A 26,878-nucleotide genomic window follows, 5' to 3' on the forward strand; every position below is an offset into this window, starting at 1 on the left:
CCCCCCCGTCCCCCCCGCGCTAGATCCATATCTAGCTCTTTTGCTCCCCCCATAACACTCCCGTAAGTCAGCTGACTCCTGCTGACCCCAGCCTCTCCCACCTTCCCATCGACCCCCCCCAGTGTGGGAATCCCTCCTCCCTAGCAGTCAGTGTGTGCTCCTCCGACCCCCACCGCCGTCCTTCCCCAGAGTGGGAAAAAGCCCGCGCTTTCCTGAGCCGGCCCCGCCCCCTCTGGCGCAGCTCCTTTTGCGGCCTTATCTCAATTCCCCCATCCCGGGCCTCCCCTCCCACCAACGCCGGTGCCCACACTCTCCAGTCTCCCCATCAAATCCCTTCACCCATCCCCATCCAGCACCCAACCAAGGGAACATTCCCTACACGTAGTTAAAACCATATATACAGCAGACATCCCCCCACAACCAGACTCTCAATTTGAGTCCAACTTTTCAGTCTGTATAAAGCTCCATGCCTCCTCAGGTGTTTCGAAATAGTGGTGCCGATCCTGGAATGTTACCCACAATCGCACTGGCTGCAGCATACTGAACTTCACCCCCTTCCGATGGAGCACCGCCTTGGCCCGATTAAAGCCAGCTCTCTTCTTGGCCACCTCTGCACTCCAGTCCTGGTAGATTCGGATCTCCGTGTTCTCCCACCTGCTGCTCCGCTCTTTCTTGGCCCATCTCAAGACACACTCTCTATCCATAAAGCGGTGAAACCTCACCACTACAGCCTTTGGCGGCTCGTTGGCCTTGGGTCTCCTTGCCAGGACCCGATGAGCCCCATCCAGCTCCAGGGGGCTCGGGAAGGCTCCCGCGCCCATCAGCGAATTGAGCATCGTGCTCACATATGCCCCGGTATCGGGCCCCTCAACTCCTTCGGGGAGACCCAGAATCCGAAGATTCTTCCTCCTCGACCTATTCTCCAGGTCCTCAAATCTTTCCGCCCACCTCTTGTGCAGCGCCTCGTGCGCCTCCACCTTCACCGCCAGGCCCAAGATCTCATCCTCGTTCTCCGAGGCTTTTTGCCGCACCTCCCGGATCGCCGCCCCCTGGGCCCTCTGGGTCTCCACTAGCTTCTCAATCGCCGCCTTCATTGGCGCCAGCATTTCTGTCTTCAGCTCCTCAAAGCAGCGTTTAAGAAACCCCTGCTGCTCCTGCGACCACTGCGCCCATGCTGCTTGGTCTCCACCCGCCGCCATCTTGCTTTTTCTCCCTCTCACTTTTCGCTGTTCCAAGATCCCTTTTTTCACCGCTCCACTCCTGGTCCAATCCATATACTGTCAGGGGGACCTTGCTGTCACCTTCCCACACTGGAAGCCGTCGAACAAGTGCCGTTGGGACCCCTCTAGAGAGCCCTAAAGTCCGTTCCCGGCGGGAGCTGCCGAATGTGCGACCTATTCAGGCATGGTCGCAACCGGAAGTCCTGTCTATAATATCTGCTTCCACTTCAGAAATGTAAGTGCCAGGGCAGCACGGTGGTGTAGTGGTTAGCACTGCAGCCTTACGGCGCCAAGGTCCCAGGTTCGATCCCAGCTCTGGGTCACTGTTTGTGTGGAGTTTGCACATTCTCCCCATGTTTGCGTGGGTTTCACCCGCGCAACCCAAAGATGTGCAGGGTAGGTGGATTGGACACGCTAAATTGCCCCTTAATGAGAAAAAATGAATTGGGCACTCTTAAGTTTATTTTTAAAAATGCAAGTGCTTTTACAGCACTGCTTGTGGGCCAGGAGAAACAGGAGTATTTCCTCCACCTACAGGCTGGTTTAGCACAGTGGGCTAAATCGCTGGCTTGTAATCCAGAACAATGCCAGCAGCATGGGTTCAATTCCCGTACCAGCCTCCTTGAACAGGCGCCGGAATGTGGCAACTAGGGTCTTTTCACAGTAACTTCATTGAAGCCTGAAGAATAAGTGATTTTCATTTCATTTCATTTCATTTTTCATGTCTACGCTTAGCCATAAACATCCTTTGAGCAAAGCTGTCTGCTCCTCCACCTCCCATGACAGAGCATCCCTCTGTGCAATCAGACCCCTTACCCACAATCTGCTCCCCCACAACCTACATTTGCTTCCCCCAGATCACCGTTTATTCATCCCCCCCCCCCCACAGTTGGATACTCCCCGTGTCCCACCCCCCCAATCACAAACTCCCACCATGATGTCTGTCACGCCCAGCCCAGTAAACATACCGGCTCTGAGCTTGGTTGCAGACTTCAGCTGCAGGTTTTCTCACCCAACAGATAGCCAGCATGTCAATCACAGATAGCTATGAGCAGGAAACTTAGAGAAAATGGTAAAAGATATGCCATTGTTAAAAATTGCAGAACATTTGGGAAACCCACACCTAACTTTACCACCTGCTCAACCCACCACCTCCAAACGCCATCCCTGGCACAATGTGCCACTCAGAGGTAAGATTTGGGCCACAGCATCCACAGCATAGAAACAGGGCATTTAACCCAGGTGATTTATGTCAGTGATTATGCATCATATTAGCCTCCTCCAATACTTCTTCAACTCACTTTCTCAATATATATTTCTATTCCTTCACCATCTGTGTGTATTTAACGTTCCCTGAAAAGCATCTATGTTATCCACCTCTAATTCTCCGTGTGGTTGCGCACTCCACATTGTGGCCAACTGGGCAATGAAGGTGCTCCTGAATTGCTCATTGATTTTACTTATTGAGTTTCCAACTATAACCAACTCATGCCCGAAAGGCAGCTGTAACACTTGACTGCCTTAGAAGCAAAGAGCATCCATGATATTGGGCATTTCCATCAATTATGCAGTGCTGGTGGTCACAATGTGACTATTGAAGAGATGAAACCACTTTCTGCTCACATATACAATGTGATGTCAGCAGAAAGAGGCCTTGCAGTAATGGTCTTTGCTGTACTCCAGGAAAGCAGCCATCCTGCAAAAGCAAACAGCCCCTATATGTTATGGAATTGGGACATCTGGGAGCGTTTGTTTATCTGTACAGAGACTTGATGAAGTATCCAGCTGAACCCAGTTGCAAATGAGGGGTAACAGCCATGGTTCTTAGGTGCAGAATGCAGTTAGAAACATGGCGTAAGCAGTCCCTGAGAATAACACGCAAAAGAAGATTATGCGGCTTCCTGAACACAATGCTCGAAATTTCAATTGGGCACCATTATCTGAAAAAGTGACTGTCAGCATGAAGCAGTGACAGATGGCATGACTGTGAAATTTCCTGATAGCAAGGCCTGTCATAATTGTTGGATGGTCCCACTTGGTTAATTTATTCAACGTCTCACAAAGTGATTCTCCAGACTTGATGACAGAAGTGGCCACTGCATCCAGTTGTCCAGAGAATCCCCATGGCGCAGAAGGAGGCCATTCGGCCCATTGTGCCTGCACCGACCCTCCGAAAGAGCACCCCACCTAGGCCCACTCCCCCACTCTCTCCCCATGACCCCACCTAACCTGCACATCTTCGGACACCAAGGGACAATTTAGCACGGCCAATCCACCTAACCTGCACATCTTTGGATTGTGGGAGGAAACTGGAGCACTCAGATGAAACCGGGGACACGGGGAGAACAAGCAAACTCCACACAGTGACCCAAGGCCAGAATTGAACACATATCACTGGTGCTGTGAGGCAGCAGTGCTAACCACTGTGCCACCATGCCATCCCCAGTCTTAAACCACTTTATAGATCATTACACTTCCTCCCTTAGATGTGCATGCGTTCCCTTCCCCATTCACTTCCCTTTGTTCCTTTCCATTATCAATGTTATTCATGATTTTTTAATATCTGAAATCTTAGCTTATTGATTCTCACGACAGATACTGGTGGACCTGCTGAGGGTTTGTGGTATTTTCTGTGTAACTTCCAACATTTGTAGCTTGTTGTTTTTTATTAATCTCATCAAATCGCACTGATCTCAAACACAAGTCCCACAGGTAAAAACTGACCACTAAATATTTTATGATCCCATAACAGAAACAAAGTGAGGTCTTGTGGTGCCATGGGTAGCATCTCTCACACTGAACCGGAAGCTCCGGATTTAGGTTCCACCCAGGACTTGCTGGACAAGGAAGGTGCATCCATAACATGGCCAAACAGATTGAATGTCAGCCTGCAAATCCTTCCAACACACATATAATAGGCAGGAAGAGCAGAAAGCTTCCTCATTAGCCATGCTTGATGTAGAATGGTGCCCCTCAAGCTCCAGCCTCTAGCTTCAATCCAGCGACCTGTTCCAGGAAAAAGAAGCAATGAAAACAGACATAAGTATGTGTCCTTACTGCCTCGCACATCATCAGATGCATGAACATTTCTACTTTTAAGGCTGACAAAAGAAAAGTGAACCTCAGATTAAAATCTCCATCTGTTAAATCTAACTCTACTAATCCCTTCAAAGTGTCTTGCAAAGCTTGGAGATCACAACATAAGCGCACTATAGTTCCAGTTTTGGAAACTGGTGGTCGGATCAGAAACATGCATCATATTGAATCCTGTTTCACAGAATGATTTCATAGAATCCTTACAGTGCAGAAGGAGGCCATTCAGCCCATCGGGTCTGCACCAACCCTCTGAAAGAGCACCTCACCTAGGCCCATTCCTCCGCCCACCAAACCTATACATCTTTGGACACTAAGGGGCAATTTTTAGCATGGCTAATCCAACTAATCTGCGCATCTTTGGTCTATGGGGGGAAGCCGGAGGAAATCCACGCAGACATGAGGAGAACGTACAATCTCCACATAGACAGTGATCCAAGGCTGGAATTGAACCCGGGTCCCTGGCGCTCTGACGCAGCGTGCTAACCACTGTGCCATCTTGCCGCCCTGTTGTGTACATTCCTGTAACAGGTACATTTTCTATTAGTCTAGGCTTGTGATCTAATTGAATTTTGGTGGGAGCATTAAAAGACAGCCCTGTGAACACAAAATGAACCTATTTACTCAACCAAGCTTATTTGCAAAACAGACGTCTGTGTCATAAAGGCTTTGACACAGGGTCATCTGGACTCAGAATATTCGCTCTTTTCTCTCCCTACAGATGCTGCCAAACCTGCTGAGATTTTCCAGCATTTTCTCTTTGGTCTGTGTCATATATGTGTTTTTGAAGACAAAAGCAATGGCCTGAACCTTCAGGCAGATCCTGGTGATCCAGAGGTCCAGGAAGGGAAAGGGAAGTGTCAGAAATAATCCATGTGAAGATGAGAAAGGTGTGGAAATCGGATGCAGGATTTCAGGTCCAGATAAGAACTTGAAGCAGCACCGATACAGTAATCCATGTCCTGGAAAAAAAGTTGTGGGAGGGGCCAGAGTAGGCCCCCAGTGAAACTAATAGAAAGCACTTAACTCTTTTGATGTGGTTTTGGGGGTTCTCTGGGAGGTGTCTCTGGGGGTCTCTTTATTTAGTGGGTCTCTGGGGGAGGGATGGTGGGGAGGGGGTCTGGTGGGGATGGAATGGGCAGGACTTGCATTGTCGGGTGGAGGGTGACCCTCCGATGGATTTTGGGGGCAGCTCACTTAAAGAGTTACCCCCTTGGCCAACCACAAGGTCCATTACGTCAGGGTGACATTTGTAAAAACCTGCCCCAATTCTCACCCACGTGACTCCTGGCCCAGAGGACCGGCGAATCACAAGAGCTGGAGATTATGGTGCCTGGCCCATTAATAGGCTGCAAATTAGTCTTAATGACCCATTTGCATCCTCCTGCTGGCATGGGGCACGGACCTCGATCCCGACGACAGCGGACGCCGATCACATTTTTCTCCCACGGCATTGGGAATTCTGCTACCAGCGGCAGGCAGCGGAGCGTCCAACCCAATATAAATAAGGGGTAAAACTCTGTTTTTTCATTGCTGGCTCGACTAGCATTAATTCTCCATCCCTAGTTTCCCTTGGGAAGGTGCTGGTGAAATGTCTTCTTGAACTGCTGCAGTCCCTCGGGTGTAGGTACACCCACTGTGCTGTTCAAGCAGATGTTCCAGGATTTTGACCCAGCAACAGTGAAGGAACGGTGAAATATTTGCAAGTCATGATGGCGAGTGATTTGAAGGGGAACCTCCAGGTGGTGGTGTTCCCAGGTATCTGCTACTTTTGACCTTGTAGGTGATAACAGGTATGAGTTTGGAAGATGTTGCCTGGGGAACTGAGTTACTGCAGTTCATCTTGTAGATGGTACACACAGCTGCTACTGTGCGTTGATGGTGGAGCGATTGAATATTTGTGGAAGGGGTAGCAATCAAATGAGCTGCTTTTTCTTGGATGGTGTTGAGCTTCTTCAATATTGCTGGAGAGGCACTCCTCCAGGCAAGTGGAGAGGATTCCATCACACTCCTGACTTGTGCTATGTAGATGATAGACTAGTTTTGTGGAGTCAGGAGGTGAGATACTCGCTGCAGGATTTCTAGCCTTTGACCTTCTCTGATAGCCCTAGTGTTTATATAGCGATGTCCAGTTCATTGTCTGGTCAATGATAACTGCCATGACGTTAATAGTGGCTGATTCAGTGATAGTAATGCCATTGAATGTCAAGGGGCGACGGTTAGATCCTCTCTTGTTGGTGATGGTCATTGCCTGGCACTTGTGTGGCGTGAATGTAACTTGCCACTTCTCAGCCCAAGCCTGGATATTGTCCAGTTCTTGCTGCATTTGGACATCATAGAATCATAAAATTTACAGTGCAGAAGGAGGTCATTCGGCCCATCGAGTCTGCACCGGCCCTTACAAAGAGCAGCCTACTGAAGCCCACGTATCTACCCTATCCCCACAATCCAGTAACCCCCACTTAACATTTTTTTGGACGCTAAGGGCAATTTATCATGGCCAATCCACCTAACCCCACATCTTTGGACTGTGAGAGGAAACCGGAGCACCCGGAGAAAACCCACGCAGACACGGAGAGAACGTACAGACTCCGCACAGACAGTGACCCCGCCGGGAATTGAACCTGGGACCCTGGAGCTGTGAAGCAACTGTGGTAATCACTATGCTAACGTGCTGCCCATGAACTTCTTCGGTACCTGAGGAGTCGCAAATGGTGATGAAAAATTTGCAGTCATCAGAGAACATCCCCCCTTCTGACCTTATGATGGAAGGAAGGTCATTGATGAAGCAGCTGAAGATGGTTGGGCCTCAGACACTACCCTGAGGGACTCCTGCAGTGATGATCTGGAGCTGAGATGATTGACCTCCAATCACCACATCCAACTTCCTTTGTGCCAGGTATGACTCCAACTAGTGGAGGGTTTTCCCCCTGAATTACATTGACTCCAGTTTTGCTACGGCACTTTGATGCCATACTCGGTCAAGTGCTGCCTTGATGTCAAGGGTAGTCACTCTCACCTCAGCTCTGGCGTTCAGCTCTTTTGTCCATGTTTGAACCAAGGCTGTAATGAAGTCAGGAGCTGAGTGACCCTGGTGGAACTCAAATTGGGCGTCCATGAGAAGGTTACTATTAAGGAAGTGCCGCTTGATAGCACTGTTGATGACTCCTTCCATCACTTTAATCATGATCGAGAGTAGACTGATAGGGCGGTAACTTGTATACATTGTCGGGTAGATGCCAGTGTTTTAGCATGGCAAGTTCTGGAGCACAAGTCTGCTGTATTATTTCAGGAATATTGTCAGGGCCCATAGCCTTCGCAGTATCCAGTCCTTCTGCCATGTCATATAGAGTGAATCGAATTGGCTGAAGACTGACATTTGTGAAGCTGGAGACCTCCGGACGAGGCCGAGATGGATCATCCACTCGGCATTGCGAATGCTTCAGTCTTTTGCACTGATGTGCTGGGCTCCTCCACCATTGAGGATAAAGATATTTGTGGAGCCTCCTTCTCCTCCAGCGATTTGTTTAATTGTCCACCACCATTCACGCTGGATGTGGCAGGACAGCAGTGCTCAGATCTGATCCGTTGGTTGTGGGGTCGATTAGTTCTGTCTATTACTTGCTGCTTATGCTGTTTGACATGCAAGTAGTCCTGTGTAATAGCTTCAGCAGGTTGACACCTCATTTTTAGGTATGCCTGATGTTGCTCCTGGCCTGCTCGCTTGCGCTCTTCATTGAATCAGGGTTGATCCCCTGTCTTAGCCGTGATGATAGAGTGGGGTTATTCTGGGCCATGATTGTGGTTGAGTACAATTCTACTGCCGATGATAACCCAGTGCACCTCATGGATTCCCAGTTTTGAGCTGATAGATCTATTCAAAGTCTCTCCCATTTAGCACATCTCGTAGTGCCACACAACACAATGTGAAGAATGTCCGATGGTCACTCTGACCAATACTATCATGGACAAGTGCATCTGCAGCAGGCAGGTTGGTGAGGTTGGGCTCAAGTATGTTTTTTCCTTCTTGTTGGTTCCCTCATCACCTTCCATAGTCTCAGTCAAGCCTTTATGTCCTTTAGGACTCAGTCAGCTCAGTCAGAAGTGGTGCTACCGAACCACTCTTGGTGATTAACATTGAATTGCCCCCCTCCAGGACACGGTGCTGGACCCAGCACTGGACCGTTCTAGGTCCAGGACGGGTAAGAGGCCGGCTGCGGCCAAGGTGCTCAGGGGGTTTATGGACCAGATGGGGGGAGTGGAACCATGGAGGTTTGCCAGGCCGCAGGCCAGGGAATTTTCCTTCTTTTCCCATGTACAAAGAGCCTACTCCCGGATAGATTTTTTCATTTTGAGTAGGGCGCTAATCCCGAAAGTGGAGGGAACGGAATATTTGGCCATAGCCATCTTGGACCACGCCCCGCATTGGGTGGAGCTGGAGTTGGGGGAGGAGAGGGACCAGCGCCCTCTGTGGCGCCTTGATGTGGGGCTGTTGGTGGATGAGGGGGTGTGTGGGCAGGTGCGGGGGTGTATTGAAAGATATTTGGAGGCCAACGACAACGGGGAGGTGCAGGTGGGGGTAGTCTGGGAGGCGTTGAAGGTGGTGGTCAGGGGAGAGCTAATCTCCATTAGGGCCCACAGGGAGAAGAGAGAGAGGAGGGAGAGGGAGAGGGAGAGGTTGGTGGGGGAGATTTTAAGGGTGGACAGGAGTTATGCAGAGGCCCCCGAGGAGAGGCTACTTAGGGAGCGACGGAGCCTCCAGACAGAATTTGACCTGATGACTACGGGGAAAGCAGAGACACAGTGGAGGAAAGCGCAAGGGGCGGTTTATCAGTATGGGGAGAAGGCGAGTCGGATGCTGGCACATCAGCTTCGTAAGAGGGAGGCAGCGAGGGAGATTGGTGGAGTTTGGGATAGAGGGGGGAATACAGTGCAGAGTGCAGTGAGAATAAACAAGGTATTTGGGGACTTCTATGGGGATCTGTACAGGTCTGAGCCCCCAGCGGGGGAGGAGGGGATGCGACGATTCCTAGATCAGCTGAGGTTCCCGAGGGTGGAGGAGGAGCAGGTGGCTGGGTTTGGGGGCGCCGATTGGGCTGGAGGAGCTGGTTAAAGGATTGGGGATCCGGGGCCGGATGGGTTGCCGGTTGAATTTTATAGGAAATACGTGGACCTGCTGGGCATGTCGCTAGTGAGGACTTTTAATAAGGCGAGGGAGGGGGGGACCTTGCCCCCGACAATGTCCAGGGCGCTGATTTCTTTGATCTTGAAGCGGGACAAGGATCCATTGCAATGTGGGTTGTATAGACCGATCTCGCTCCTCAATGTTGACGCTAAGTTGCTGGCGAAGGTACTGGCTACGAGAATTGAGGACTGTGTCCCGGGGGTGATTCATGAGGACCAGACGGGATTTGTGAAGGGTAGGCCGCTAAATACAAATGTGCGGAGGCTCCTCAATGTGATCATGATGCCCTCGGCGGAGGGGGAAGTGGTGGTAGTGGCAGTTATGGACGCGGAGAAGGCCTTTGATCGGGTGGAGTGGGAGTATCTTTGGGAAGTGTTGCGGAGGTTTGGGTTCGGGGAGGGGTTCATCAGTTGGGTCAGACTGCTATATAGAGCCCCGGTGGCGAGTGTGGCTACGAACCGACGGAGGTCGGAGTACTTTCGGCTGTACCGGGGGACGAGACAGAGGTGCCCCTTATCCCCCTTGTTGTTTGCACTGGCAATTGAGCTGCTGGCCATGGCACTGAGGGAGTCCAGGAAATGGAGGGGATTGGTTCGGGGGGAGAGGAAAACCGGGTGTCGTTGTCTGCCGATGACTTGTTGTATGTTGCGGATCCAGTGGAGGGGATGGCAGAGGTCATGCGGATCCTTGGGGAGTTTGGGGACTTTTCGGGGTACAAACTCAACGTAGGGAAGAGTGAGCTCTTTGTGGTGCACTCAGGGGACCAGGGAAGGGGGATAGACGAGTTACCGCTGAAGAAGGCGGAAAGGAGCTTTCGGTACCTAGGGATCCAAGTAGCTAGGAGTTGGGGGGCCCTGCACAAGCTTAATTTGACGCGGTTGGTGGAGCAGATGGAGGAGGATTTTAAAAGATGGGATATGCTGCCACTCTCACTGGCGGGTAGGGTGCAGTCGGTAAAAATGACGGTGCTTCCGGCATTTCTCTTTGTGTTCCAGTGCCTTCCCATTTTGATCCCCAAGGCCTTTTCCAAACGGGTAAGCAGGAGCATCATGGGATTTGTGTGGGCGAATAAGACCCCGAGGGTGAAGAGGGTGTTTCTGGAGCGTAGCAGGGACAGGGGGAGGCTGGCGCTGCCGAATCTGTGTGGCTATTATTGGGCAGCCAATGTGGCGATGATCCGTAAGTGGGTAATGGAGGGAGAGGGGGCGGCGTGGAAGAGGTTAGAGATGGCATCCTGTGTGGGCACGAGCCTGAGAGCGCTGGTGACGGCACCGCTGCTGTTCTCGCCGACAAGGTACACCACGAGTCCGGTGGTGGCGGCGACGCTGAAGATCTGGGGGCAGTGGAGACGACAAAGGGGCGAGGTGGGGGCCTCGGTTTGGTCCCCGATTCGGGAGAACCATCGGTTTGTCCCGGGAAGGATGGATGGGGAGTTTCGGAGCTGGCATCGGGCAAGGATTAGAAGAATAGGGGACCTGTTCATCGATGGGACGTTTGCGAGCCTAGGCGCGCTGTAGAAGTTTGGGCTACCCCCAGGAAACGCTTTCAGGCCCATGCAAGTGAGGGCGTTTGTGAAGCGGCAGGTGAGGGAATTCCCGCTGCTTCCGGCACGTGGGATTCTGGACAGAGTGATTTCGGGTGTATGGGTTGGAGAAGGCAAGGTTTCGGCGATTTATCAGGAGCTGCAGGAAGAGGAGGCGACCTCGGTGGAAGAGTTAAAGGGCAAGTGGGAGGAGGAGCTTGGGGAGGAGATAGATGAGGGGGTCTGTGGGCTGATGCCCTGTGTAGGGTTAATTCTTCCTCCTCTTGAGCCAGGCTCAGCCTAATACAGTTCAAGGTTACTCACAGAGTGCATATGACAGGGGCGAGGTTGAGTAGGTTCTTTGGAGTGGAGGACAGATGTGGGAGGTGCTTGGGGAGCCCGGCGAATCACGACCATATGGTCTGGTCGTGCCCGGCACTGGATGGGTTTTGGAGGGGTTTTGCGAGGACTATGTCCAAGGTGGTGAACGCCTGGGTCAAGCCGAGCTGGTGATTCGCATTATTTGGGATATCGGACGAGCCGGGAGTGCAGGAGGCGAAAGAGGCCGGTATTCTGGCCTTTGCGTCCCTGGTAGCCCGGCGGAGGATTTTGCTACTATGGAAGGATTCAAAGCCCCCTAGTGTGGAAGCTGGGATCAATGACATGGCAGGGTTCATCAAGCTGGAGAGGATAAAGTTTGCCTTGCGAGGGTCTGTGCAGGGGTTCCTCAGGCGGTGGCAACCGTTCCTAGACTATCTCGCGGAGCGTTAGGAGGAGGTCAGCAGCAGCAGCCCAGGGGCGGGGGGGGGGGGGGGGGGGAGGGGCGGGAGGGACTTGGGGTTTCTCTTGGCGTGGTGTTTGGGTTAAGGTGTTTTTTTTTCTTCCCTATTTGTGCTTTTTACTGTTATATGGGGGGTTACTGTATATGAGGGAAATCCAATGTATAATTTCTACTTGTTGTGTTCTTGTTGCTTTCTTTTTATTGGGGGGGGGCAGGATTTGTTGAAAATTTGTTGAAAAACTTGAATAAATGTATTTTTTTTAAAAAGAAAGGACATGATTTAAAGTGATGTACAAATGAAGCAAATGTGATCTGAAAAACAACTTTCACACATTACGAGTGGTTCAGGTCTGGAATGCACGGCCTGGAAGCGATGTGGAGGCAGATTCGATCATGGCATTCAATAGGTTGATAGATGATAGCTTGAGTAGAAACAGTCTGCAGGGGTATGGGGAATAGGGAGGAGAACGTTGCCACATTGTAATGCTCTTTTGGAGAGTCGGTGCAGACATGGCGAACCAAATACGCTACTTCGGCGTTGTAAAAATTCTTTGATTCTTGTGAAGAGTTGGTAGTCACCCTCAGCGAGATGAAGGTCAATATGCCAAAGAGCAGCACCACCCTGGTCAGCAAGGCTTGGACCTGAGGGAACAGAGTGCAGCAAGTTTGGAAGGAGACAGGTTGGAGGAGGCGCGAGGAGTAGAGAAATTAAGATGGCCGATGGAATGGCGACAGTTTTATTCCGAAACACTGCAAAATTGTTCTGGGACATAATAATAATAATTGCTTATTGTCACAAGTCGGCTTCAGGAAGTTACTGTGAAAAGCCCTGCAATGAACGGTTACTGTAATACTGTACCCTTGTCATCATGTAAGGTGATGTCCCCTTTAAGACCGGGCTTGGAACCCTGGGGGACTCCGCCTCCGGCTCCGCCTATCTGGGAGCCATATATAAGGGGCCGTCTTGTGGGCGGCACCCAGTTAGCACCCGTCTCGGCACCAGGCTAGTTCTTAGCTTATTAAAGCCTTCTTTATCATTTACTCTCTAAGCGCCGTTATTGAGGGTACAACAAGCCCCTAATCGCCACATTCCAGCGCCTGTTCGGAGAGGCTGGTACGGGAATTGAATCTGCGCTGCTGCATTGTTCTGCATTACAAGCCAACTGTTTAGCCCTCTTGTGCTAAACCAGCCCCGGACATGGAGGGTCACCAGTCCTAGCTTTTGACTTATTTTAGCTGCAATGATTTTGCTTAATTTCTGTTAACTGGAACTGCAGACCCTTCTTCCTATTACATTGGACTCTGCATTCAGCTTACCTCCTTGGAGAGAATGTCGTTTTATCGTATAGCCTCAACCTTTACCTCCGAAGGCTTCATTTTCAGGTCACCATCTTGAATAACTTCACAAAGCTCAAGGTGCTGCACTCGTGACTGTTTGACTTGTCACAGTAACTTGACAATCATAATTCCAATAAACACAAACCTTGAGACCTGACAGTGCCACCCTGTCCTAGTGCCTGAAGTGATTCATCAGTCTCACCATACAACATTCCTCCAACAAATATATTTATAGGTTTGCTTTTCTTCTTTCCAACAGGCCTCCTTCTGCACTGTACATTCCATGAATTTTATGAAAAAAACAATTGTGTGCGAAGTGATTCAGCTTCTTGCACTTCGAACATTGCTTTGCCCACGCTGGACATGCTTCCTTTTGTATGCTGTCCTCTGCAATGTTTGCATCCAGTACTCTGCCCTTGATCTTTCTGCTGGCCCTTCTGTAATAGTCTTCCTTTTCTCCATTGCCCTGTGCTTGAAAGGCCTGAACTGCCTCTCCACACAGCGCAAAACCTCGCTCTCCAATCAATAACCTCGACTGATGATCAATCACTTCAGAGCTTCTGCAAATGTCAATAGCTTCCTTGAGAGTAAGCTTCTCTGCTCTCAGCTGACGTGCTCTCACAGCAGGATCTCTTGTTCCAAAGACCATCCCATCTCTGATCAGGTCACGCTTCAGTTACTCAAACTCATAAGAGTCAGCTAGATGCCTCAGTCCAGTCGCAGACTGATTAATATGCTCCCATTTTCCTGATCTCTGGGGCGAAATTCTCCGGTATCGGCACGATGTCCGCCGACCGGCGCCCAAAAACAGCACAAATCAGTCGTGCATCGCGCCGCCCCAAAGGTGCGGAATCCTCCGCATCTTGGGGGGCCCAGCCCTAACCTTAAGGGGCTAGGCCTGCGCCGGACTGATTTCCGCCCCGCCAGCTGGCGGAAAAGGCCTTTGGTGCCCCGCCAGCTGCCGTGGAAATGACATTGCCGGGCGGCGCATGCGCGGGAGCGTTAGCGGCCGCTCACGGCATCCCCGCGCATGCGCTGTGGAGGGAGTCTCTTCCGCCTCTGCCATGGTGGAGACCGTGGCGAAGGCGGAAGGAAAAGAGTGCACAGGCCCGCCCGCGGATCGGTGGGCCCCGATCGCGGGCCAGGCCACCGTGGGGGCACCCCCTGGGGCCAGATTGCCCAGCGCCCCTCCCAGGACCCGGAGCCCGCCCGCGCAGCCTTGTCCCGCCGGTACGAGAGGTGGATTAATCCACGCCGGCGGGACAGGCATCCTAGCAGCGGGACTTCGGCCCATCCGGGCCGGAGAATCGCGGGTGGGGGGCCCGCCAACCGGCGCGGCGCGATTCCCGCCCCCGCCGAATATCCGGTGCCGGAGAATTCGGCAACCGGCGGGGGCGGGTTCACGCCAGCCCCCGGCGATTCTCCAACCCAGCGGGGGGTCGGAGAATCTCGCCCAAGATTCTGATCAGGGACCGATCGGGGCCTACCGATCGGCGGGCCGGCTTTTCCTGGTGGGGGCTTCTTTTACTCCGCGCCAGCCCCTATAGCTCTACGCCATGTTGAGTTGGGGCCGCCGCGGTGAAGGAAGCTAGCGCGTATGCGCAAATCGTGCCGGCTGCAGCGCACATGCGCAGACCTGCGGTGCCCGTTTGACACCAGTATCGACTGCTGGAGCTGTGTGAGTCACTCCAGTGCCGTGCTGGCCCCTTGCAGGGCTCAGGATCGCTGCTCCTGGGGGCCTGTGGATGCCGTTGTAAAACACGGCGGCATTTACGACGGCGTGAACACTTAGCCTCAGGATCAGAGAATCCCGCCCCATGTTCCCTGTGGTGGGTGAAATGCCTTCTGCCTCAATCTTTTACTCCACAAAGGGATCTGGAGGTCACTTTTCCCAGAAATCACATGACTATGGCAAGCCACAGCACACAACAGGCAACCGTGCGCAGAGGCATTACTCCAAGCGGTTGAAGAATTAAATAAGGTGGCCATCGGATGGATGGAAAGCCACTCCACAGGGGTAATGCTGAATGTGGTTGCGGCCTTTCATCCCAAGGCTCAATCTTTGGGGCTTGGAACCTTAGGTCGCCTTGAAAAGCTGGCAGGCACCCCACTTGGTGGCGGGATGTGTGGGGGTGGGGGAGGGGCATACTCTGCTGGTGCTGTCATGGTAGTGTCCCTTTAAGAAATGTGTTTGTCTTATCACATGGTTTCAGTGATGGCACTGTGTGGGTGGAGCTGGGCTGTGGCTCTGTGAGTTTTACTTTCGTTTTGAGTTTTGGACTGGTTTGAACTGCACAGATTGAAAGAAGTATTTTACTCTATCTTCATTTTAAAAGCTGTTCCAGACTACTTGGTAACTTAGCAGAGATAATTGCTTTCTGGAAGGAATTCAAATCTACTGTTTCAAAAGGGGAACAGAGTATCAATAACAGTCTTATATAAGTGAGAATTCCATGTGCTGGGCCACACCTTTGAAAAGGGTTTCTGGTTTTACTTGGATTTTGTTATTGAATTAGAACAGTTAAGAGGGAACTCATTAAGGGTTATCCATAGATTACTGCAGCTGTGTGGGGTATTTATGTTTGTAATTGATAAAAATTCTTGCTGTGTGTGTTTATACAAATGTTAACTAAATTCTTAGATGAAAGCTTGTTTTTTTTAATTAAAAGCGCCGAAGAGGTCCTTTGAATAACACCTGAAAGACAGGCTCTCGTGCTCATCGTAACCAAAATCAATAAACAGTTTTCGGTCAGGTGAACTCCATGATATAGTTTGGAGTTTCCTAAACCCTGGCCCACAACAGTGGGAATATACCACCACTTTCTCAAAATGGCTCTTAAGTGGGACTTTAGTTGTCCTAATCAGTTGCTTGCCTCCATGGAGCGGACTTGTTTCTCAACCCATTACAGGAAAGGGTCCCAGAGGAAGGAATGCACTGAGGAGTCTTGACAATACCTGGAAAATTCAACCCCCCATTGTACTTTTATTAAATTATGAAATTAGGGACTACATATTGTCACGCACGTCATAGGGGCTGTTTAGCACAGGGCTAAATCGCTGGCTTTGAAAGCAGACCAAGGCAGGCCAGCAGCACGGTTCAATTCCCATAACAGCCTCCCCGAACAGGCGCCGGAATGTGGCGACTAGGGGCTTTTCACAGCACCTTCATTTGAAGCCTACTTGTGACAATAAGCAGTTTTCATTTTCATTTCATTTTCATTTAAGAACGTCAAATAAACAACTCAAGGTTAGATGGACTGTTCAATGCAGCTCAGTCTTCAGTTTTGATGAATATCATAAACATCTGTTCCCTTACACATGCTGACCGATCTGCACGCTACTGCGAGCTAGATCTTGCTATCTCGCGATCAAATATTCAGCATTTGCAGTTTTTCCTAATTTAATTTCATGATGAGCACTTTTCTGTTACTGAAGGTGCTGAAACCAACATGTGTGATATCGAAGTCTGTTGGTTTTTCAGGTTTGTAATAAAGAGGAACTGCTGTGTCTCAAGACTCAGTGGCTAAGGGTTGGAATGATCCGAAAAAAACGATGCTGCCTCAAGGTGAGAGTCTCTTTGTTTTTTGGCATCTTTATAACCCCACAAACCTGTTTCGACCTGGATTCTGAGGCCGTTCCATTATTCAGTAATGAGTTACAGGTATTATTCAGCTACTTTTATTTTAACTTTCCTGAGCCGCGTTCATAAACGCATGGTTCACTTGTCAATCTCGAAACACGCGGCAAAATGAAGGTTTTTAAAGTCCATCAATGTACGTGATGATCAACGGTATCACAGTTAAGAAGACCCAGTTTTTAGCCAATCGTCACTCATATATACGTCCAGCAGGAGTTTTTGGGAGACCTGACCACATTTCTCCACCCTACCCTGGGAAAACTGGAATCAGTTGTGGCAGCCGTATTGCCTTCTGAGCTAAGATTAACTTACTCCTCTAACTAACTGATTAATAGTCAGACACAAATAGGCAGTGCGACCTACTGGCCAGGATCTCACAGCTGAATCTGCTGGAGAGAGCTGCACAGGAGAGTCCAGGTCAGGCCAGAGCAGTGCCAGTGTTAGCTCTGTACAAAGCTCCAGGGCCTCCAGGCCTACAATAGCCTACAAAGAAGAAATGTAACTTGGGGACACAGTAGTAAAAAGATGGTTTCTTGAGGCATGGTATTGTCAATTACGCCAATGCAAATAAGGATGCAAAGCCCATGTGCGTTGTATGCACGGAAGAACTGGCAAATGAGAGAAGAAGTTTAGATTTTGAAAGAGAAGTGGTGGGTGAAAAATTATTTTTGACGTTGAGACCCCAGAGTCAGTTATTATCTTACAGCTGACTCCAAATGAAAAGACGATGCTGCTGTACTTGACCTGTGGTACCACATTAAAAACACGACAAACGCCCATGAGGTTGTCAGTATTTAGGAGTAGCATCTCCCAAGAGTATCGAGGGGCGAGATTCTCCGAACCCCGTCGGGTCGGAGAATCGCCGGGGACTGGCGTGAATCCCGGCCCCGCCGGTTGCCGAATTCTCCACCATCGGATATTCGGCGGGGGCGGGTATCGTGCCGTGCCGGTTGGCGGCCCCCCCCCCCCCCCTCCCCCCCGCGATTCTCCGGCCCGAATGATCCGAAGTCCCGCCGCTAAAATGCCTGTCCCGCCGGCGTAAATTAAACCACCTACCTTACCGGCGGGACAAGGTGGCGCGGGCGGGCTCCGGGATCCTGGGGGGGGTGCGCGGGGCGATCTGGCCCTGGGGGGTGCCCCCACGGTGGCCTGGCCCACGATCGGGGCCCACCGATCCACGGGCGGGCCTGTGCCGAGGGGGCACACTTTGCCTTCCGCCTTCGCCACGGTCTCCACCATGGCGGAGGCGGAAGAGACTCCCTCCACTGCGCATGTGCGGGAATGCCATCAACGCCCGCTAACGCTCCCACGCATGCGCCGCCCGGAGATGTCATTTCCGCGCCAGCTGGCGGGGCACCAAAGGCCTTTTCCGCCAGCTGGCGGGGCGGAAATTCGTCCGCCGCCGGCCTAGCCCCTCAATGTTGGGGCTCGGCCCCCAAAGATGCGGAGCATTCCGCACCTTTGGGGCGGCGCGATGCCCGAGTGATTTGCGCCATTTTGGGCACCAGTCGGTGGACAACGCGCCGATACCGGAGAATTTCGCCCCAGAGCTGAGTAAAACAACCATTTTGTCCCTATTGCCCTCCACGATGACCTACATGTGCAAGTTTGGATTTTGCGTCACCATAAAGATGAAGATGGCACAAAGGAACTGGCTGAAGTTTGCACCTGATGTTCACATCATTGCCCTCTCCTCCTGTGAACTTGACTGGAGTGCGGATCGTGAGGACAAAGCAGGCTCCCCTTTCGCATTAAAGGTAAGCAAACATGGCGTGTGTCGTGAAGGTCAGGCGGGTGGATCGCAAAGTTTGGCCAGCATAGATCCCGAAAGTTGGTCGGCTGGCAAAAGTGGGTCATGGGAAAAAGGTTTGAAAAACACTTCTCTAAGCCATCTATGCCAGCCTTTCTAGTCACTGTTGAGCACCTGCTAACACCAGGATTATCAACAGGGAATTGGAAGCAGAGTCCATCTATTCCCACAGGGCTACATAATCTGTGGAAGTGAAAAAATGGGGGAAAATTGCATAAAAATCCTTCCTCCTGAAAGTGAAAAATATATTAATTGCATGTTAAGGTGTTACAAAAAATACAGTAGATTCGCAAATCTGCCCCAATAACATATTTCAATGTTCTGTAGCTCTTTGACAGAAAATTAGATAGAATTCCATGGAATCTGCAGAGCAAAAACTAGTCTATGCCAATCCAATGAGCCTCACCACATCCTAATTGGCCCTCTCCCCGCAGCCTCCATGTCCCCCAATTTCCTCCACCCTCATGCTCCCTGCAAACTTCAATGGGTTAATGTTATCAGCATCATTTAATTTTTTGTTTAATACATTCGTTCATGTGATGGTGAGGCCAGTATTTGTTATCTCTCACTAATTGCCCTTGAACTGAGTGGATCGCTCAGCCATTTCAGAGGGTAGTGGGTCTGGAGTCATGTAGGCCAGACCAGGTAAGGTCGTCAGACCAGGTAAGGATGACAGACCTCCTTCCCTAAAAGACATTAGTGAACCAGATGAGTTTTTACATTTCGACTTTTAATTCCAGATTTTTTTAATCAATCAGATTTCACCATCTGCCATGGCAGGATTAGAACTCTGGGTCTCTGGATTACAAGCCCAGCGATAATACCACTACACCACTTCCTCCCCCATGTATTCCAGATGTACAAATTACATTTGAATGCCATCAACTGCTCTGGTGGGATTTGAACCCATTTTACCAGATCATTAGTCTGGGCCACTATTCAAGTGGTCAAGTGGTATAACAACCTGTCTATTGCTCCAATGTGCCAGTAAGTTCCACATTCCTGTAACTATATGGGAAGAAATTATTTGTAAATTATTTTTAAAACTGCTAACTCAGATTCTCTGTTTTCTGCTTTGCAGCTATCATTAAATTCATTTTGCTACATGGCCTTGACTCAACACACCCTGGCTTTTGTCATGAGTCGCCTCATCAAAGATCTTCTGGAAGTCCATTTATATCACATCTACTGCATAGCCTTTGTCAACTTTCTTCTGTTAATTTCTTCAGAGGTTTGTAAGGTTGGATAAATATGATAAGATTGGATACTCTACTAAGTAGCACTGCAGTCAGTTGGCGGGATTCTCCCGTACCCGACGGGGCGGGGGGTCCCGGCGGGACGGGGTATCGTGAACCACTCCGGCGTCGGGCCGCCCCAAAGAAATCCTCCGCACCTTCAGGGGCTAGGCCCGCCCCGGAGTGGTTGGCGCCCTGCCGGCCGGAGGGATAGGGGCCTGGCGCCATGCCAACCAGCGCCGAAGGGCCTCTGCCGGCCAGCGCGAGTCGGCGCATGCGCAGGAGCGCCAGGTGTGCTGCCATCATCCCCGCGCATGCGCACATGGAGTCACTTCCGCACCGAGAATGGCGGATGACCACGGCCTCCGGTGTGGAAGGAATAGAGTGCCCCCACGGCACAGGCCCGCCCGCGGATCGGTGGGCCCCGACCGCAGGCCGGGCCACCGTGTGGTCACCTCCCGGGGCCAGATCCCCCCACGACCCCCCATGAACCCCGGAGCCCGCCCGTGCCGCCAGGTCCCACCGGTAAGGGACCAACTCCAATTTACACCGGCGGGACCGGCATAGAAGGGGCGGGAGTTCGGCCCATCGCGGGCCGGAGAATCCGGAAAGCGCCGGGGCCCATTGAGCCGCGCCGGACCCCGCCATTCTCTGAGGCGGGCGGCGCGACTCACATCGGGCCGGTTTTTGGGGGGCGGGAGAAGTGGGATGACGGCGGGGGCGGGATTCACGCCGATCCCCGACGATCCTTCCACCCAGCGGGGGAATTCACGGGCGATCCCCGCCCAGTATGCTTCACCCGAAGTCTATGTATTTACATTGTGTATTTATCGAATGTCCTATGTTTTTCATGTATGGAACGATCTGTCTGGACTGTACGCAGAACAATACTTTTCATTGTACCTCGGTACACGTGACAATAAATCCAAATCCAAATATGACCTTTTAGAAATCCGAGCTGATTATATTTCATACATGCTCCATTTCGGAATGTTTTGTTATAGGAGCTTTCATCAACGATTCAGATTATCTTTCCTACTGTTAACATTAAATTAAATGGCTGACTATTCCCTAGATTAGTTATATTTTACATTTTAACAATAAAAGAATATTCCCCAGTGATTTTTCCCTTCGGATTTTTATACAAGGCTAACAGTGTCTCTGCAATCCATCTGAGCCCTGGAACATGGATCTGGATTCGCCGTTTTTGAGACTAAGTGTTGACGCCAGAGGAGGATCTGTGGCCTTTTACAACAAAACAATCGGCGTCGACCCCTCACCGACCCTGCGACCGGTGAGGAGCTAGCAGCTGCGCTGTGTCAAACTACCGGCTCCAATGATATAAACGCCTGGAGAATGCCCGGGTCCATAGCCGCGCATGCGCACAGCAACGACCTGCAGCGGTCGCGCCGTAAAAACATGCTGCCAGCCGTGCGCAGACCTGACCTGCCAGATAATGCCCCCGGCCACCCCCCGCCAGTCCCCCAAGCCCTCGTGGATGCTCCCCCTGACCGGTAGCACGGCTCCCGCCTGACTGTGGCGGCGCTGGATACAGTCCGCAGCCGTCAGACCGGGTTCCCGACCGCTGAGACCACATGTCAACAGCGCAGTTGAGAATTCGGCCCATCGGGGGCGGAGCATCGGGGGAAGGCCTTCAGTTGACGTGCTAACATCGTTCCAACGGCGTGCGGTGCGCAATGCGATGACGCCATTTCAGAGGGGGTGGAGGTTACAAAACCTGCGTCAAACAGGCGCCGCTCCATATTTTGGCGGCGTCGGAAAGGATTCTCTGCCCGATCGGCAATTACGAAATCGATGTTGGGGAATGGTGAATCCCGCCCCTGGTCTCTTTGAGTTTGGTTGCTTTATCCAGAATCTAATTTCTTTCCATCTTAACTGTTGTGATGTTCCTCTTGGCTCCTTCTGCTATTGTCATTTCTTCTTTGCGAACCTCCTTATTGGAAACTGAGGCAAAGTATCTATTCGGTAATCCTGTCACTGCAGTGTCATCTGCGATGAGTTTATTTTGCTTCTCGCAATGTGGCCTTAATTCTTCACAGTCATTCCACTGACACCACAATTAGACATGAACACAGTTATTATGGAAAAATTATTGAAGCTGTACAAAGTAACAATGTGAATGGAATTTATTTTTCTCTGCAGAAACATGAAAGAGGGATCTTAAATATGACATGACACTTACAATGTACTTAATAATGGAAACAGGAAAGGTGAACTTTCCAAGTAAATTGAAACAGGCAGCAGATTAAAATGTCCTTCTTGGCAGAGTCAGAAAACAGTGTAATTACTTTCTGTGGTTATATTTTCCATTGCAAATGATAGAATATTCATAGAGCCAGATGGATATAATTAATAAAGCTTTTCTAAGAAATTACAGAACTAATTAGTATTTGCATATTGCATATTATGGCAGATTAAAATCCGTTTCTATGTATATAATTTCCTTATTACTATAAGGCTTTATTCAGATTGACGTATGGAACCGTAGGAAATTAGTCAAAAATACCCAAACCTACAAAAAACAGACTCTCGCTCGCCAAGGGTGACGTTTTCCAGGTCGACGTAAATGGTTCATAACTTGAAATTAGCACTTGGTGAAATGAGAGTTATTCAGCAACCAGTGACCACATTTAAAAGTCCAAAATCAAAATGCCTGAAAGAAACCAATTAAGAAACTTACAGTGTGAGGACGGAAGTGGAATTAAAGGAATGCCAAAACCTCAAACACCTAATGGTTTGTTTGGTTCACAGAGGCTTTTACATGAGCTTTAATGGGCTTAATATTTTGCCTTTCCCGAATTAGTTGCTCTGATTGAACTTGCGAGCCGTATGTCAAAATAAGTACAAAGGATTATTGGTGTTCTGTCCATTACATGATGCAAAGTGAAGAGCTGGGATCTTCCATCAGTCTACTGACTATATTAATCCTCAACCAGTTGTACGAATGGACAAAATATTGACAGGAAGGAAAGGACCATCTTGTCTGTCATGCCTGCCCACACAAATGATGGGTAGAACATCATGGTTGGACACTTCCATCACTGATTCCCCCAACCACACACCTCAACATCACAACCATGTCCTGCAAGATACAAAATCAAGAGAAAACCCCAGAGCCAATAATACTCTGCAAAATCCCTCCGTCCAGGCGAGCACATGGACAAAGTACCATCAACTATTCCACTTACCTTCCATACGATGTAATCTCTGCACTAGTCAAAAACTGGTCCAACTCTACCTTTTAAAAAAAATGTATTTTATTCCAAACATGTTCAAAAGTACAAAGACATAAATCAAAGACTATTATCCACACCCCACAGTTCACGGTTTGTGCACGTTTCTCCCCCTTTTCACCCCCCCCTCTCTCCCTTCCTCCTCCCCCCGCGATAAAGAATTCCTCAAATATTTTCATGAACAGTCCCCACCGTGTCTCAAAGCCCTCCGCTGATTCCTTCAATTCGAACTTGATATTTTCCAGGCGGAGGAAATCGTACAGGTTCCCAAACCAGGCCTCCAGCCCCGGTGACACTGCCGACCGCCATTCCAACAGAATCCTTCGCCGGGCAGTAAGAGAAGTGAAGGTCGCATATCAGCCTTCCTCCCCTCCATCAGTTCTGGCATTTCCAGTACTCCAAAGATCGCCACCATTGGCTTAGGGCTCGGACTATCCACTCTTGATTCCAGCACGCAGTTAAAACCACCCCTCATAATCAACTGATGCGTGTCTAGGTCCGGAATCGTTCACAGCAAACCCTTCATAAACCCCACGCCTCCTAACTCGGCGCGTAAACATTTGCTAGCATCACTGGCGTCCCCTCCAACACCCCACTCACCATTGCATACCTCCCACCCAGACCCCGCACTTCCTTGGCTCCTACAAACCCCACCCTTTTGCTCAGCAAGATGGCCACTCCTCCGCCACTTTGAACAAAACCCCGAGTAGAATACCTGACCCACCAAACCCTTTCTCAGCCTAACCTGATCCTTCACCTGGAGGTGAGTCTCCTGCAGAAAGAGCACCCCTGCCTTCAAGCTCCTTAAGTGCATGAAGACCTGAGACCTCTTCACCGGCCTGTTTAGTCCCCGTGCATTCCAAGTTATGAACCTTACCAGAGGCGTGCACCTCCACTCCCTTCTACAGTCCGCCATCATCCCCTTCCGAGTCTACCTCTTTCAATATCACTCCAAACTGGGCCCTTCCAAGATGACCTCCATCTCCGCCCATGGCCAAGCTCAGTCTCCAGCGCAGTCACTTTACGTCCCCCATCCCCCCACCCCTCCCCCACAACCCCGCCCCCACTTGGCCAGCCCTGCGGCCACCTCCCCCATCTTACTTCTGTTCACCAGCGTTACCTGCAAGCGTGGCAGATCCTGCCCGAAGGCCCCTCCAGCCTACCCCTTCCCCCGCCCTTCCCTTCTTGGTCTGTGCAAGCGGCTCCCCATGGCCCCCACCCTCCTCCACACGAACAAAGACACATCCAAAACCACAGGTCACCCCCCCCCCCCTCCCAAAAAAAAAACACTGCAAACGGCGGGGATGCCGGGGGCGGGGGGAGTTGCCACTTTACAAACATATAGCCCCTTAACAAACAATCGCAATAACAAAATTACCCCATCCGAAAGAAAAGCCCCTCATTCTCCTGCCCCCACAATACTCGCATCTTACGATCTCTGTTGTTCCAGCTCCTCCGCCTCCCATCAGCATTAAGTTCTCCCCCAATTTATGGTGTCTGATGAAGTCATTGGCCTCCTCTGAGGTTTCATAATAGTACTGCCGACCTTCAAAAGTCACCCACAGTTTCGTCGGGTACAATCCCTCAAACCGGATCTGCCTTTGGTATAAAACTTTGGCCGTGTTAAATCCGGGATGCCTCTTCACCAGCTCTGTCCTGTTATGTTGATAGATTCGGACCCGGTTCCCCTCCTATTTGCAGTTTTGCTTGTCCTTCGCCCATCGCATGATTTTCTCCTGCTCCTCAGACTTATGGAACCTCACAATCACTGCCTGCAACAGCTTCCCCGTTCTCGGCTTCTGCCTTAGGGATCTGTGCGCCCTATCCATCTCTATGGCCTTGTCCAGCACCCCTCCACCACCAGCATCCTTGAGATGTATCTCATGGCACTTTTAGCTTCCACGCCCTCGGACAGGCCAATGATACACAGGTTCTGCTTTCTGGATCTGTTCTCCTGCTCCTCTACCTTTTCCCTTAGCAACTTGCAAAGGTCCCCCAGGAGCCCCACCTCCGCCTCCACCCCATCACTGTGGTCGGACATCACCTTCTCCATCTCCTGGATCGGCGAACCCTGTGCCTCCAGACACTTCTCAACTCTCTCCATCTATCCTTTTAGGAGTACTACCATTCCAGGTGGCCTTGGACCAATTTCCCTACATCTCTTTTTGCTGCTGGTGAACTCTTCTCTAATAAACGGCATCAACTGCTCCATCTGGGGCTTTCCAACTTGCGATAACCCTTCATAGAATCATAGAATTCACAGTGCAGAAGGAGGTCATTCGACCCATCGAGTCTGCACCGGCCCTTACAGAGGACACCCTACCCAAGCCCACACCTCCACCCTATTTCCGTAACCCCACCCAACTTTTTTTTGGACATTAAGGGCACTTTAGCATGGCCAATCCACCTAACCCCACATCTTTGGACTGTGGGAGGAAACCGGAGCACCCGGAGGAAACCCACGCACACACGGGGAGAATATGTAAACTCCGCACAGTGACCCAAGCTGGGAATCGAACCTGGAACCCTGGAGCTGTGAAGCAACTGTGCTAACCACTATGCTACCATGCCCCATTACCATCTTCCAATTGCTACTGTGCCACAGGTCTCCTCCAGTTCCTTGGCCAGATACTTAACCTGTTTTTGCCGGATCTGGTAACCAGCAGACATGTGGTTGTCAATTTCAGTGGCTAAGTCTTGACGCCAGGACAGAACCAGTAGACTTCTACGACAGCAGAATTGGCGCTGGTCTCGGAGTAATTCCGGAACCGTTAATGGGTTAGCACCGGCGCCACGAACACGAGCGATTCCAATGAAAAACGGTGTAGGATTCAGCGGGGTCGGAATTGGCACTCGAGAGGCTGACAAGCTGCAGCCGCTTATTAGCACTCCGCTCTCCACACACAACTCATCCCAGCAAACAAGATGGCACTGGTTGCATTGGAGTGCGTCCATCCCATTGATGGGTCGGCTGAGGCCAGAGGGTATCTAGGGGGAGTGGCCTGGTGGGAGACCCATATGACCCGTGGCACTAAATTCACAGTGGGCAGTCAGCAGCATGTGCAGCCGCATGGCTGCCTTACAGGCTGCGGCAATGGTATTCCATGCCTGTCCACCCCGACCCCATGGCCCACCTCCTGGCTGCCCCCTGCTGCTCCCCCCAGCTCTGGCAAAAGCTCCTGGCCAGTGGCACAACTGTCAGCACACTTTAGCTGGAGGGGCGTGCCAATCCCGGCAGGAACCCGGCGCCGCGGGGTCCGTGCATGCACAGTTGGGCCGGTGGCAACTAGCAGATGCGCAGTGGCCTTCTTCCCCGCGCCAGCCCTGACGCCAAATGGTGCAGGGCTCCAGGAGCCGGCGCGGAGGAAAGGAGGCCCCCCAACAGAGAGGCCGGCCCGCCGATCGGTGGAATCCGATCGCGGGCCTGGCCACTACTGAGGCCCCCCCCCGGGATCGGACCCCCCTCCCTCCCTCCCACAGGCCTCCCCCGGACCCTTCAACGCCGAGGTCCCCCCAGCTCAGAGGATATTAGAACGGAGGCGGCTGGACTCGAATTTTTTGTGACGGCCGCTCGGCCCAGATGGGCTGGAGAATCGGCGCGCCGGCCTCTGCCGGCCCGGGCCGGAGAGTTGACGCATACCCTGACCGGCACCGTGCCGACCATGCCAGCGCCGATGGCACCGATTCTCTGCTCTGCGGAGAATTGCGTCCCGCTGTCGGGTCGGCATGACGCGATTCGCGCTGCACCGCGCCGATTCTCCGACCCGGCAGGGGGTGGGAGAATTCCGCCCTTTACTTTCAAA

This window comes from Scyliorhinus torazame, chromosome 14 (assembly GCF_047496885.1).
Source record: "Scyliorhinus torazame isolate Kashiwa2021f chromosome 14, sScyTor2.1, whole genome shotgun sequence".
NCBI lineage: Eukaryota > Metazoa > Chordata > Chondrichthyes > Carcharhiniformes > Scyliorhinidae > Scyliorhinus > Scyliorhinus torazame.